At 41.5% G+C, this 12,809-nt stretch overlaps 1 protein-coding gene across 2 annotated transcripts in view; it reads right to left on the minus strand.

Annotated features, from left to right (window-relative positions):
- Positions 1-12,809, minus strand: part of ZNF438 (zinc finger protein 438) — a 209,408-nt gene that overhangs the window by 59,533 nt on the left and 137,066 nt on the right. The window lies entirely within an intron of this gene.

A 12,809-nucleotide genomic window follows, 5' to 3' on the forward strand; every position in this document is an offset into this window, starting at 1 on the left:
GGGACCAAGACCATCCCCATGGAAAAGAAATGCAAAAAAGCAAAATGGCTGTCTGAGGAAGCCTTACAAATAGCTGTGAAAAGAAGAGAAGCGAAAAGCAAAGGAGAAAAGGAAAGATATAAGCATCTGAATGCAGAGTTCCAAAGAAGAGCAAGGAGAGATAAGAAAGCCTTCCTCAGCGATCAATGCAAAGAAATAGAGGAAAACAACAGAACAGGAAAAACAAGAGATCTCCTCAAGAAAATCAGAGATTCCAAGGGAACATTTCATGCAAAGATGGGCTCGATAAAGGACAGAAATGGTATGGACCTAACAGAAGCAGAAGATATTAAGAAGAGGTGGCAAGAATACACAGAAGATCTGTACAAAAAACATCTTCACGACCAAGATAGTCACGATAACGTGATCACTGACCTAGAGCCAGACATCTTGGAATGTGAAGTCAAGTGGGCCTTAGAAAGCATCACTACGAACAAAGCTAGTGGAGGTGATGGAATTCCAGTTGAGCTACTTCAAATCTTGAAAGATGATGCTGTGAAAGTGCTGCACTCAATATGCCAGCAAATTTGGAAAACTCAGCAGTGGCCACAGGATGGGAAAAGGTCAGCCTTCATTCCAATCCCAAAGAAAGGCAATGCCAAAGAATGCTCAAACTACCGCACCATTGCACTCATCTCACATGCTAGTAAAGTCATGCTCAAAATTCTCCAAGCCAGGCTTCAGCAATATGTGAACCGTGAACTCCCAGATGTTCAAGCAGGTTTTAGAAAAGGCAGAGGCACCAGAGATCAAATTGCCAACATCCGCTGGATCATGGAGAAAGCAAGAGAGTTCCAGAGAAACATCTATTTCTGCTTCATTCACTATGCCAAAGCCTTTGACTGTGTGGATCACAATACACTGTGAAACATTCTGAAAGAGATGGGAATACCAGACCACCTGACCTGCCTCTTGAGAAACCTGTATGCAGGTCAGGAAGCAACAGTCAGAACTGTACATGGAATAACAGACTGGTTCCAAATAGGAAAAGGAGTACGTCAAGGCTGTATATTGTCACCCTGCTTATTTAACTTATATGCAGAGTACATCATGAGGAACGCTGAGCTGGAAGAAGCACAAGCTGGAATCAGGATTGCCGGGAGAAATATCAATAACCTCAGATATGCAGATGACACCACCCTTATGGCAGAGAGTGAAGAGGAACTCAAAAGCCTCTTGATGAAAGTAAAAGAGGAGAGTGAAAAGGTTGGCTTGAAGCTCAACATTCAGAAAACAAAGATCATGGCATCTGGTCCCATCACTTCATAGGAAATAGATGGGGAAACAGTGGAAGCAGTGTCAGACTTTATTTTTTTGGGCTCCAAAATCACTGCGGATGCTGATTGCAGCCATGAAATTAAAAGGCGCTTACTCCTTGGAAGGAAAGTTATGACCAACCTTGATAGTATATTAAAAAGCAGAGACATTACTTTGCCAACAAAGGTCCATCTAGTCAAGACTATGGTTTTTCCCGTGGTCATGTATGGATGTGAGAGTTGGACTGTGAAGAAAGCTGATCGCCGAAGAATTGATGCTTTTGAACTGTGGTGCTGGAGATGACTCTTGAGAATCCCTTGGACTGCAAGGAGATCCAACCAGTCCATTCTAAAGGAGATCAATCCTGGGTGTTCATTGGAAGGACTGATGCTAAAGCTGAAACTCCAATACTTTGGCCACCTCATGCAACGAGTTGACTCACTGGAAAAGACTCTGGTGCTAGGAAAGTTTGGGGGTGGGAGGAGAAGGGGATGACAGAGAATGAGATGGCTGGATGGCATCACCGACTCTGTGGACATGAGTTTGAGTGAACTCCGGGAGTTGGTGATGGACAGGGAGGCCTGGCATGCTGTGATTCATGGGGTCACGGAGAGTCGGACACGACTGAGCGACTGAACCGAACTGAAGGTCTGTCTATTACTGATACATTAGCAATAAACACATAGGGCCTCCCTGGTGGCTCAGATGGTAAAGAATCTGCCTGCAATGCAGGATACCCAGATTTGATCCCTGGGTCTAGAACACTCCCTGGAAAAGGGAATTGCTACCCACTCCAGTTTTCTTGCCTGGAGAATTTCATGGCTATAGAGGAACCTGGTGGGCTACAGTCCATGGAGTCGCAAAAAGTCAGACACAACTGAGTGACTAACACACACACAACAATAAACACTATAAGCAGAGACACCTTTCTTGTAATAGTTATGGTAAAACTTAAATCACAGCCTATTGGCATGATCTGTTTTCTTCATCAGGTTTTTGCCTGCTGGTTCTGTACGGTGACATTCCAAATGCAAGTGAATGCCCAAATAACTAACTCTTCAAAGGTCATTTGAAAAAAAATTTTAGGGTATAGGTTAAAATTTATTTCTGTGTAGTCTTAAATTGTTGAAGTGGCTTTTAGAAATTATAATGAAACATTATCAATCCATATAACTGCAGAATAAAAACATCTCTGAAGAACTTGACATTTTAAGACTTTGGCTGGCCAAGGAAATAAGAATTGCTAAAACTGAACTCATTCCAGTTATTCCTCACTGGTAGGTAGTTACGTGCCAGAAAATTATTTCAGAGTCTATTTTCAATACTTAAATCAAAATGAGGAAATTCAAATGACAGATGATCTCTATAGCACTGGGGACCATCAGCAAGGCCAAGTACATTATAAGACTCTGAAGATGCAGGCTAGGCCAAAAGAGACTCCAAGGGCAAAACTCATTTGGCATGTGTCTAGTTTCCTCAATTATTTTTTAACTTTCCCCAAATATTTGCTATCAGTAAACTGCATCAGTCAGTCAGTTCAGTCACTCAGTCGTGTCTGACTCTTTGCCACTCCATGAACCACAGCACACCAGGCCTCCCTGTCCATCACCAACTCCTGGAGTTTACCCAAACTCATGTCCATCGAGTCAGTGATGCCATCTAACCATCTAATTCTCTGTTGTCCCTTTCTCCTTCTGCCTTCAATCTTGCCCAACATCAGGGTCTTTTCCAATGAGTCAGTCCTTCACATCAGGTGGCCAAAATATTGGAGTTTCAGCTTCAACATCAGGCCTTCCAGTGAACACCCAGGACTGATCTCCTTTAGGATGGACTGGTTGGATTTCCTTGCAGTCCAAGGGACTCTCAAGTCTTCTCCAACACCACAGTTCAAAAGCATCAGTTCTTCTGCGCTCAGCTTCTTTACAGTCCAACTCTCACATCCATACATGACTACTGGAAAAACCATAGCCTTGACTAGATGGACCTTTGTTGGCAAAGTAATGTCTCTGCTTTTTAATATGTTGTCTAGGTTGGTCATAACTTTGCTTCCAAGGAGTAAGTGTCTTTTAATTTCATGGCTGAAATCACCATCTGCAGTGATCTTGGAGCCCCCCAAAATAAAGTCAGCCACTGTTTCCACTGTTTCCCCATCTATTTGCCATGAAATGATGGGACCAGATGCCATGATCTTTGTTTTCTGAATATTGAGCTTTAAACCAACTTTTTCACTCTGCTCTTTCACTTTCATCAAGAGGCTCTTTAGTTCTTCACTTTCTGCCATAAGGGTGGTGTCATCTGCATATCTGAGGTTATTGATATTTCTCCCAGCAATCTTGATTCCAGAGTGTGCTTCCTCCAGCCCAGCGTTCCTCATGATGTACTCTGCATAGAAGTTAACTAAGCAGGGTGACAATATACAGCCTTGATGTACTCCTTTTCCTATTTGGAACCAGTCTGTTGTTCCATGTCCAGTTCTAACTGTTGCTTTCTGACCTGCATACAGGTTTCTCAAGAGGCAGGTCAGGTGGTCTGGTATTCCCATCTCTTTCAGAATTTTCCAGTTTATTGTGATTCACATAGTCAAAGGCTTTGGCATAGTCAATAAAGCAGAAATAGATGTTTTTCTGGAACTCTCTTGCTTTTTCAATGATTGCATAGTTTATATAATGTGTGACTCCCTTGCTAAGAAAGAGCTAGTTCTCGAAAGAAAAAAAAAGTATCCATTCATGTTACTTGAAGTTGTTCATACACAGTGTGACTGAGGAAAATCTTCAGTTCAGAAATGGCCCTTTGACCCTCACTTTCACAGCATCATGAGCCATGCCTTGTACCCATCTCGTTCACTTCCCATCTCCAGGTTTTCATGAAATGTCAATTTTCTCTCTTAAAAAGCCTCCAGATACACCCACTTCTGAAAAGTGAAGAGTGAAAGTGACAGACACTCAGTTCAGAAATCTCCACTTCTGAAATCCACTGCCAATCACCGGGCGTCAGTTGCTCTATCGCTCCCTGGCAGGACCCCTGGATACTCTTCTACCTGCTTCTACTCCTGCTCCTCCAGCCCACATGGCCACAGGGATGCTCTCACAGCACAGCGCGCACCACCCAGAATGAAAACCGCATTGCGCCTTAACACATCCATGAGGTTTTATACGGTCTGGTCTTGGCCCATTTCTCTGCCTCACCCTGCACTGCTCTCCCCCATTCTGTCCAGCCACACTGGCCTTCCCTCAGTCTACACACAGTGGCTCTGTCATCAACAATCTCTATACACATGGGCCTCTCCCCATAATGCTGATTTTCTTTCCCATAACCTGAATTCATCCTTCAGATCACAAGACAATATCACTCCCCATTATGAGAACTGTCTTCTGACCTCGTTTGGCTCAGATACTCCAGTTAATAATGAACAAGTACAGGGGACTTCTCTGGTGATTCAGTGGCTAAGACTCCTAATATAGACAGCCCAGGTTCAATCCCTGGTCAGGGAGCTAGATCCTGCTAATGAAGATAGAAGATCCTGGGCACTGCAACTAAGACCTGGCTCAAACAAATTAAAAAAAAAAAAAAAAAAGAACACGTATCTTTTTTCCTCAGATCATCGACTACAACTGTAATTGTACTTAGCTCATGTCTAATCCCCTGGAGAAAGGAAAGGCTAACCACTTCAGTATTCTGGCTTGTAGAATTCCATAGACTGTATAGTCCATGGGGTCACAAAGAGTTGGACTTGACTGAGCGACTTTCACTTTCACTATCCCCAACAGAAAGCAGCTTTAGAAGGCTAGGTTCACATCCCTTTGGGTTCACATGGCACCTGAGGCATCTGGCATAGGAACAGGACACACAAGGAGGAACTTGCTTAATATTTATTTATTTATAGTTGTGACATATTTGTGGGCTTCCCAGGTGGCACAGTGGTAAAGAACCCACTTGCTAATACAGGAGACATGGGTTCGATCCCTGGGTTGGGAAGATCCCCTGGAGGAGAACACGGCAACCCACTCCAATACTCTTGGCTGGGAAATCACACAGACAGACACAGCTACAGTTCATAGGGCTGCAAAGAGTCAGACATGACTGAGGCAACTTAGCACGCATATTTGTGATATAATTCACATATCACAAAATTCACCCTTTAAATTGTACATTTTGGAGTTTTTAGTATATTCACAAAGTTGTACAACTCTCACCACCATCTAATGCCAAAATATTCTATCACTCTGCCCCACTGCCTGTCCCTGGAAATCACTGATCTATTTTCTGTCTCTGTAGATTTGCTCATTTTGGAAATTTCATATAAATAAAGTCATATAACATGTGGTCTTTGAAAAAATATAGGCACTTATGGCTATAAATTTTCCTCTAAACACTGTTTTCTTTAGTTGCATCCTATAAATTCTGGTGGGTTACACTGTAACAACTTATTGGCCAGAGACATATTAATACATCTTTTGTTACTGAATGCCTTTGACCAAATTGTTTCAAAAGTCACTTAGGTTAACAAATTGCCAGCCAAGGGCTTTCAGTTCAGTTCAGTTCAGTTGCTCAGTAGTGTCTGACTCTTTGCGACCCTATGAATCACAGCACGCCAGGCCTCCCTGTCCATCACCAACTCCCGGAGTTCACTCAAACTCATGTCCACAGAGTCGGTGATGCCATCCACCCATCTCATTCTCTGTCATCCCCTTCTCCTCCCACCCCAATCCCTCCCAGCATCAGAGTCTTTTCCAGTGAGTCAACTCTTCGCATGAGGTGGCCCAAGTATTGGAGCTTCAGCTTTAATATCAGTCCTTCCAATGAACACCCAGGACTGATCTCCTTTAGAATGGACTGGTTGGATCTCCTTGCTTGTGGCTTCAGTTTCTGCAAAAATCTCTCAGTCAATAATGTATTGTTACTTTACATCAAGGTATTTCTAATTTTCCCTGTGATGTCTTCTTTGAGTCACTGGCTACTTAGGAGTGTGCTGTTCAATTTTCACATACCTGTGAATTTCCCAAATTTCCTTCTGCTATTTATTCCTAATTGCATTTAACTTTAGTCAGAGAACATACTTTTATGATTCTGGTCATTTTTACATTTACTGAGGCTTGTTTTAAGGCTGAATGGGCAGTCTATCGAGGAGATGGAGCCATGTGCACTGGGAAGAATGTGTACCTTGCTCGTGGTGAATGGAGTGTTCGCTAGGTAGCTCTTAGGTCTAGCTGATTTGCCTTTGTAGTGTTTACCATTCCACTTCAGTTCAGTTTAGTTCAGTCACTCAGTCATGTCCGACTCTTTGCAACCCCACGAATCACAGCACGCCAGGCCTCCCTGTCCATCACCAACTCCAGGAGTTCACTCAAACTCATGTCCATCGAGTTGGTGATGCCATCCAGCCATCTCATTCTCTGTCGTCCCCGTCTCCTCCCACCCTCAATCCCTCGCAGCATCAGAGTCTTTTTCAGTGAGTCAACTCTTTGCATGAGGTGGCCAAAGTATTGGAGTTTCAGCTTTAGCATCAGTCCTTCCAATGAACACCCAGGATTGATCTCCTTCAGAATGGACTGGCTGGATCTCCTTGCAGTCCAAGGGACTCTCAAGAGTCTTCTCCAGCACCACAGTTCAAAAGCATCAATTCTTCAGTGATCAGCTTTCTTCAAAGTCCAACTCAATATCACCCTAATGGTAAGAGGTACACACAGTGAAATCTTTACTTCAGATTTGCCCTTAAACACATTTTATTTTGAAGAACTCTAAGGAGAGCAAGGTAGGAAATAAACGCAGCTGTTCTATCTTTCCTGATTAATCTTGTATTTATCTCATAGCCATGGTATAAACAAATGACTGCAAACACCCTGCAAATAAAAAGTTAGTACAAGTGCACAGTGAACTGTGAAAATGCTACTCTAAATAACTAATACTGAAATTTAGTTTGCCCAAGCACTTTTTGAAGGAAAGATCATATTCTGCCTAATACAGGGGAAAAAAATTCATGATTAAGAAACTTCATTTATGAAACAGGCTCTAGAAGTAGCATCCATGCTGACTTTTAAAAAATAGGCCTTATAAGGCAAATCTGGATATTATAATTCTGATATCAATGTGCAAAAATTTTCTAATAAAACCTTTGTATTATTCTTGTATGAGGTTTATGATTATTTCTCTCAAAGTGTGCAGAAGAGAATATTTATTGATGCTCTTCACCACACTTGGAAAAGATAATTGAATTTTAAAACTTGAGATGAAAATGCAAAACAATATTATTTGTACAACATGAAGGTCATACTTATATTTATTGAAAAACGAGTATTTAGAATCTTAAGTAAAACCCATAAAAATATTTACCTTATTCTACTGTGTAAAAAGCTTACCACTTTGTAAAGGACTAAGATTTTTTTTAATGTATATGTATGCAAATATGACCTAAATAGGAGAAGGCATTCTAAAGGAGATCAATCCTGGATGTTCATTGGAGGGACTGATGCTAAAGCTGAAACTGCAATACTTTGGCCACCTCATGCGACAAGTTGACTCACTGGAAAAGACTCTGATGCTGGGAAAGGTTGGGGGCAGGAGGAGAAGGGGACGACAGAGAATGAGATGGCTGGATGGCATCACCGACTCTGTGGACATGAGTTTGAGTGTACTCCGGGAGTTGGTGATGGACAGGGAGGCCTGGCGTGCTGTGATTCATGGGGTCATGGAGAGTCGGACACGACTGAGCGACTGAACTGAACTGAACTGAACTGAATGGCAACCCACTCCAGTACGCTTGCCTGGAAAATCCCATGGACAGAGGAGCCTGGTAGGCTGCAGTCCACGGGGTCGCTAAGAGTTGGGCACGACTGAGCGACTTCACTTTCACTTTTCACTTTCATGCATTGGAGAAGGAAATGGCAACCCACTCCAGTGTTCTTGCCTGGAGAATCTGGAGAATCCCAGGGACAGCGGAGCCTGATGGGCTGCCGTCTATGGGGTCACACAGAGTTGGACACGACTGAAGTGACTTAGCAGCAGCAGCATGACCTAAATAATGACTACTGAAACATCAATTCAGTTCAGTTCAGTCGCTCAGTCATGTCTGACTCTTTGCGATCCCATGGACTGCAGCACGCCAGGCCTCCCTGTCCATCACCAACTCCCAAAGTTTACCGAAACTCATGTCCATCGAGTCAGTGATGCCATTCAACCATCTCATCCTCTGCCATCCCCTTCTCCTCCTGTCCTCAATCATTCCCAGCATCAGGGTCTTTTCCAGTGAGTCAGTTCTTTGCATCAGGTGGCCAAAGTATTGGAATTTCAGCTTCAACATCAGTCCTTCCAATGAACACCCAGGACTGATCTCCTTTAGGACTGAATGGTTAGATATCCTTGTAGTCCAAGGGACTCTCAAGAGTCTTCTCCAGCATCACAGTTCAAAAGCATCAGTTCTTCTGCGCTCAGCTTTCTTTATAGTCCAACTCTCACATCCATACATGACTAATGGAAAAACCATAGCCTTGACTAGATGGACCTTTGTTGGCAAAGTAATGTCTCTGCTTTTTAATATGCTTTCTAGGTTGGCCATAACTTTCCTTCCAAGGAGTAAGCATCTTTTAATTTCATGGCTACAGTCACCATCTGCAGGGATTTTTGAGTCCCCCAAAATAAAGTTTGTTACTGTTTCTACTGTTTCCCCATTATTTGCCATGAAGTGATGGGACCAGATGCCACAATCTTTGTTTTCTGAATGTTGAACTTTAAGCCAACTTTTTCACTCTCCTCTTTCACTTTCATCAAGGTTCCAAATCCAAAGATATGCTTAACTTTTGGTTCTGATTATCACATAATCAACACTCAGTAATTCACATATAACATCCATGCTGTGTGCTGTGCTTAGTCACTCAATAGCGTCCGACCCTTAGCCCATCAGGTTCCTCTGCCCACAGAGATTCTCCAGGCAAGAATACTAGAGTGGGTTGCCATGCCCTCTTCCAGGTGATCTTCCCAACCCAGGAATCGAACCTAGGTCTCCCACATTGCAGGTGGATTCTTTATCATCTGAGTCACCAGGAAAACCCAAAGGGTAGCCTATCCCTTCTCCAGGGGAACTTCCCGACCCAGGAGTTGAACTGGGGTCTCCTGTATTGCAGGTGGATTCTTTACCAACTGAGCTACCAGGGAAGCCTATAATATCCATGCTGCTGCTGCTGCTAAATCATTGCCATCTTTACTTGTGCAACAGGAAAATTCGACTCCAAAAACAGATCATGAGTTTCTGTATAAAATGCAGAGATCCTGATTTTGGGCTGAGATTTTACATTTCTAAAAAAAATAGAACTCAAAGTCCAAACCTAACACCTTTCAAGTGATAAAATCTCAGAAAATAATTATTCTATGTGCTTCTCCTAGTCCTCATCTGACTTACTCTTCTTCATTTTCACCATGAACAGTTACCTTTATAGTCTATGTCCTCTAACTGAAAGTAAAAAAAGCAGTTTACTTCTTGATACTGCATCATGAGCCATTTTCAGACTTTTACATTTGGAGGTAGTGTTAATGACAGAAGGGTGTTTTCCATTCCCAATAATGACTTTAACCATATTATCTAACTACATGTGAGAACGTTAAGTATCATGAAGGCATTTTAGAAGGAACTGTGGCTTATGCAGTCACAGTAACCATCATGAAACAGGAGTGATTCTTAAAGTACATTTTCCATGCTGGTGTATCATGCTTTCTTCCAATATTGATAACTATATCATGGTATATCCACACAACTATGGTACACATGGATGGCAGTGATAATAATTGGGATGCAGAGAGATTTCTGAAACTGTCTTCATGACCAAAATTAAGGTGCTGGCAGGTACATTTATCCTTATACACAGATGCCTGGCTAGATCTTCTTTCACATTAGTTCCTGAGGCTCCACAGTCCCACTGAGCACTCCCTGAGAAGCAAGCTCTCTGCATTCAGCCCATGCCTGGATGCAGAAGGCCTTGCTGAGATCCAGAGCACAGTTACCACATGTGAAAGTGGGGAAGAAGAGTCAACTGAGGCTATTCCTTCTTCGTACCCTCTTTCCTCTTAGCTTTAATGAACCAGAAGCCCCTTTTTTTTCCTGCTGCCTTTCTGACCATTTCTTAGCCATTTGGTCTTGGAGCTCCTCAAGGTAAACATCGGTTCTCATTTTACAGTCTTTCCTTAGGAGATCGGTTAAAGTGTCTGCCTGCAATGCAGGAGATCTGGGTTCAATCCCTGGGTCAGGAAGATCCCCTGGAGAAGGAAATGGCAGCCCACCCCAGTATTCTTGCCTGGAGAATCCCATGGACGGAGGAGCCTGGTGGGCTACAGTCCATGGGGTGGCAAAGAGCTGGACATGACTGAGTGACTTCACAGCTTTACTTATCCCATTTAACACACACAAGCACAAAGGCAAGGAGAGCTACTTGTATAATAGGCTTTATGAAAAGAGTGAGTTGGGTAATCATAGACTGAATGAAAGAAAAAAAGAAACTAAACAGTAAATCTGCTGAAATCAAACTGAGGACCTATCTTACACGGTATCAGCTACTGTCTTTTATCCAATCTTACCAGTTTTTATTAGAATTAGTTATAGTTAGGGAACAGAACTATATTTTATTTTCTATTGTAAATATGTTTTCAGTGTACAGCTGGCAATCCACCTGGTCTAAGTACATTAAGACATAGACAAGACCAATCGAAATGACGACAAGGATACTAAAAACTTACATGGAATTTTAACGGGTAGGTTAACTGTAACATGTCTTAAACCACATTTTAATAATCTCATATTTTACATGCATGTACAAATGAAAACTAAAAATTACAATAGATTTTGATGGAATACTGCTCAATGATAAAAAGAAACAAATTACTGATTCACACAATATGGATGGATCTGAAGGGAATTATGCTTCATGAAAAAGTCAATACTAAAGGTTATATACTCTAAGATTCCATTTATATAATATTATTGAAATGACAAAATTATAGAAATAGAGGACAGTGTAGTGGTTGACAGGGGTTAGGGCTGGGAAGTGAGGGAGGTAGGTGAGTGTGGTTATAATATGGCAACAAGAGAAATCCTTGTGATGGAACTGTTGTGGGTCTTGACTACGGTAGACATAGGAAGCTATACATGAGATACAAAGTGCATAGAAACTAAATACATACATACACAAATGAGTTCAAGTAAAATGAGGAAAATTACAGTAGGATCTGCATTAGTGAAAGTCGCTCAGTCTAGCCCAACCCTTTGAGACCCCATGGACTAAACAGTCCATGGAATTCTCCAGGCCAGAATATTGGAGTGGGTAGCCTTTCCCTTCTCCAGGGGATCTTCCCGACCTAGGAATTGAACCAGGGTCTCCTGCACTGCAGGCAGATTCTTTACCAACTGAGCTATCAAGGAAGCCCAGGATCTGGATTGCATTGATACTAATATCTCAGATATTACATTTGGGAGAAACTCTTACATGTAAACTGCACATTGGGGTACATATTATTTCTTCTAACTGCTGTGAACTAACAATTATCCTCAATTTAAAATCTAATAACCAAAAAAAAAAAAAAAAGCTTTATGGTGCTGACAGCACACTCTCAAAGATAGTTTAGATGATGATATCTTGATTACAGAATTCTGATTTTTTTAAAGTAGTTTTTCTCCAGTTCATCCACATTCCACGTTTTTGATGTCAGCCCATGAAGAAAGGCAGATTCAGGTCAACAGAAGGAGAAATGTTTTGAGGTTGTAAAGAACACAATAAAAACGTATCAATATTTTAAAAAGTAGATCTTGAAATGTACTTGAAAGTTAGAGATCATAATGACATAAATAAGTATTTATGACCTAAGAAAAGCTGCCTCCTTTGGAACTTTGAAGTATTAAAAAAAATCACACAGAATTAAATTACAAAGCCAACACACTTGTTTATGCAGCTGGTCTTTTTTAAAATCGAGGAACTTTAAACCTACAATTCTAATGGGCTTACCGGTGACACCCCAATCCTTTGAAAAATAAATGAAATATCATAAATCATCTGACAGTTCTTAAGCTTAGATTTTTATCATCACTCAGACACTTTAACAATAAAAAGCAATATGAAAGGATAGGATCTTGTTTTTGTGACCTATAAAGTTTAAGATAGAAAATAAATCATACTATTAAATGTCATTTAGAACTCTAACTTCAATACTTAGGATTGAGTTGGCATAATATTCTTGGTAATTCCTGTGAGAATTCACACAAGCAAAGTTGCTCTCCTTACAAAAGATTTCAGAACTCTGGCACTTCTTGTGATAAATGGAGCAATAAGGTTGTGGAATTGCGATTGTTTTATCTAAGTACTGTACACAGGCAACCGGACTGTCATCTTGCTGGGTACCTAGCACTATGAATTTATTATTTGACATCCAAAGGAATGTCTGAATACTTATAAAAAGTAAAGGATTGGGGTAAGCCCTTTTCACTATAAGCTAAGAATTTAGGACACCATGTTAGAGCTACAGAGTTTAACATTTAT

Source organism: Moschus berezovskii, chromosome 15 (assembly GCF_049115385.1).
Source record: "Moschus berezovskii isolate FMDL1 chromosome 15, NW_MosBer_1.0, whole genome shotgun sequence".
Lineage (NCBI taxonomy): Eukaryota > Metazoa > Chordata > Mammalia > Artiodactyla > Moschidae > Moschus > Moschus berezovskii.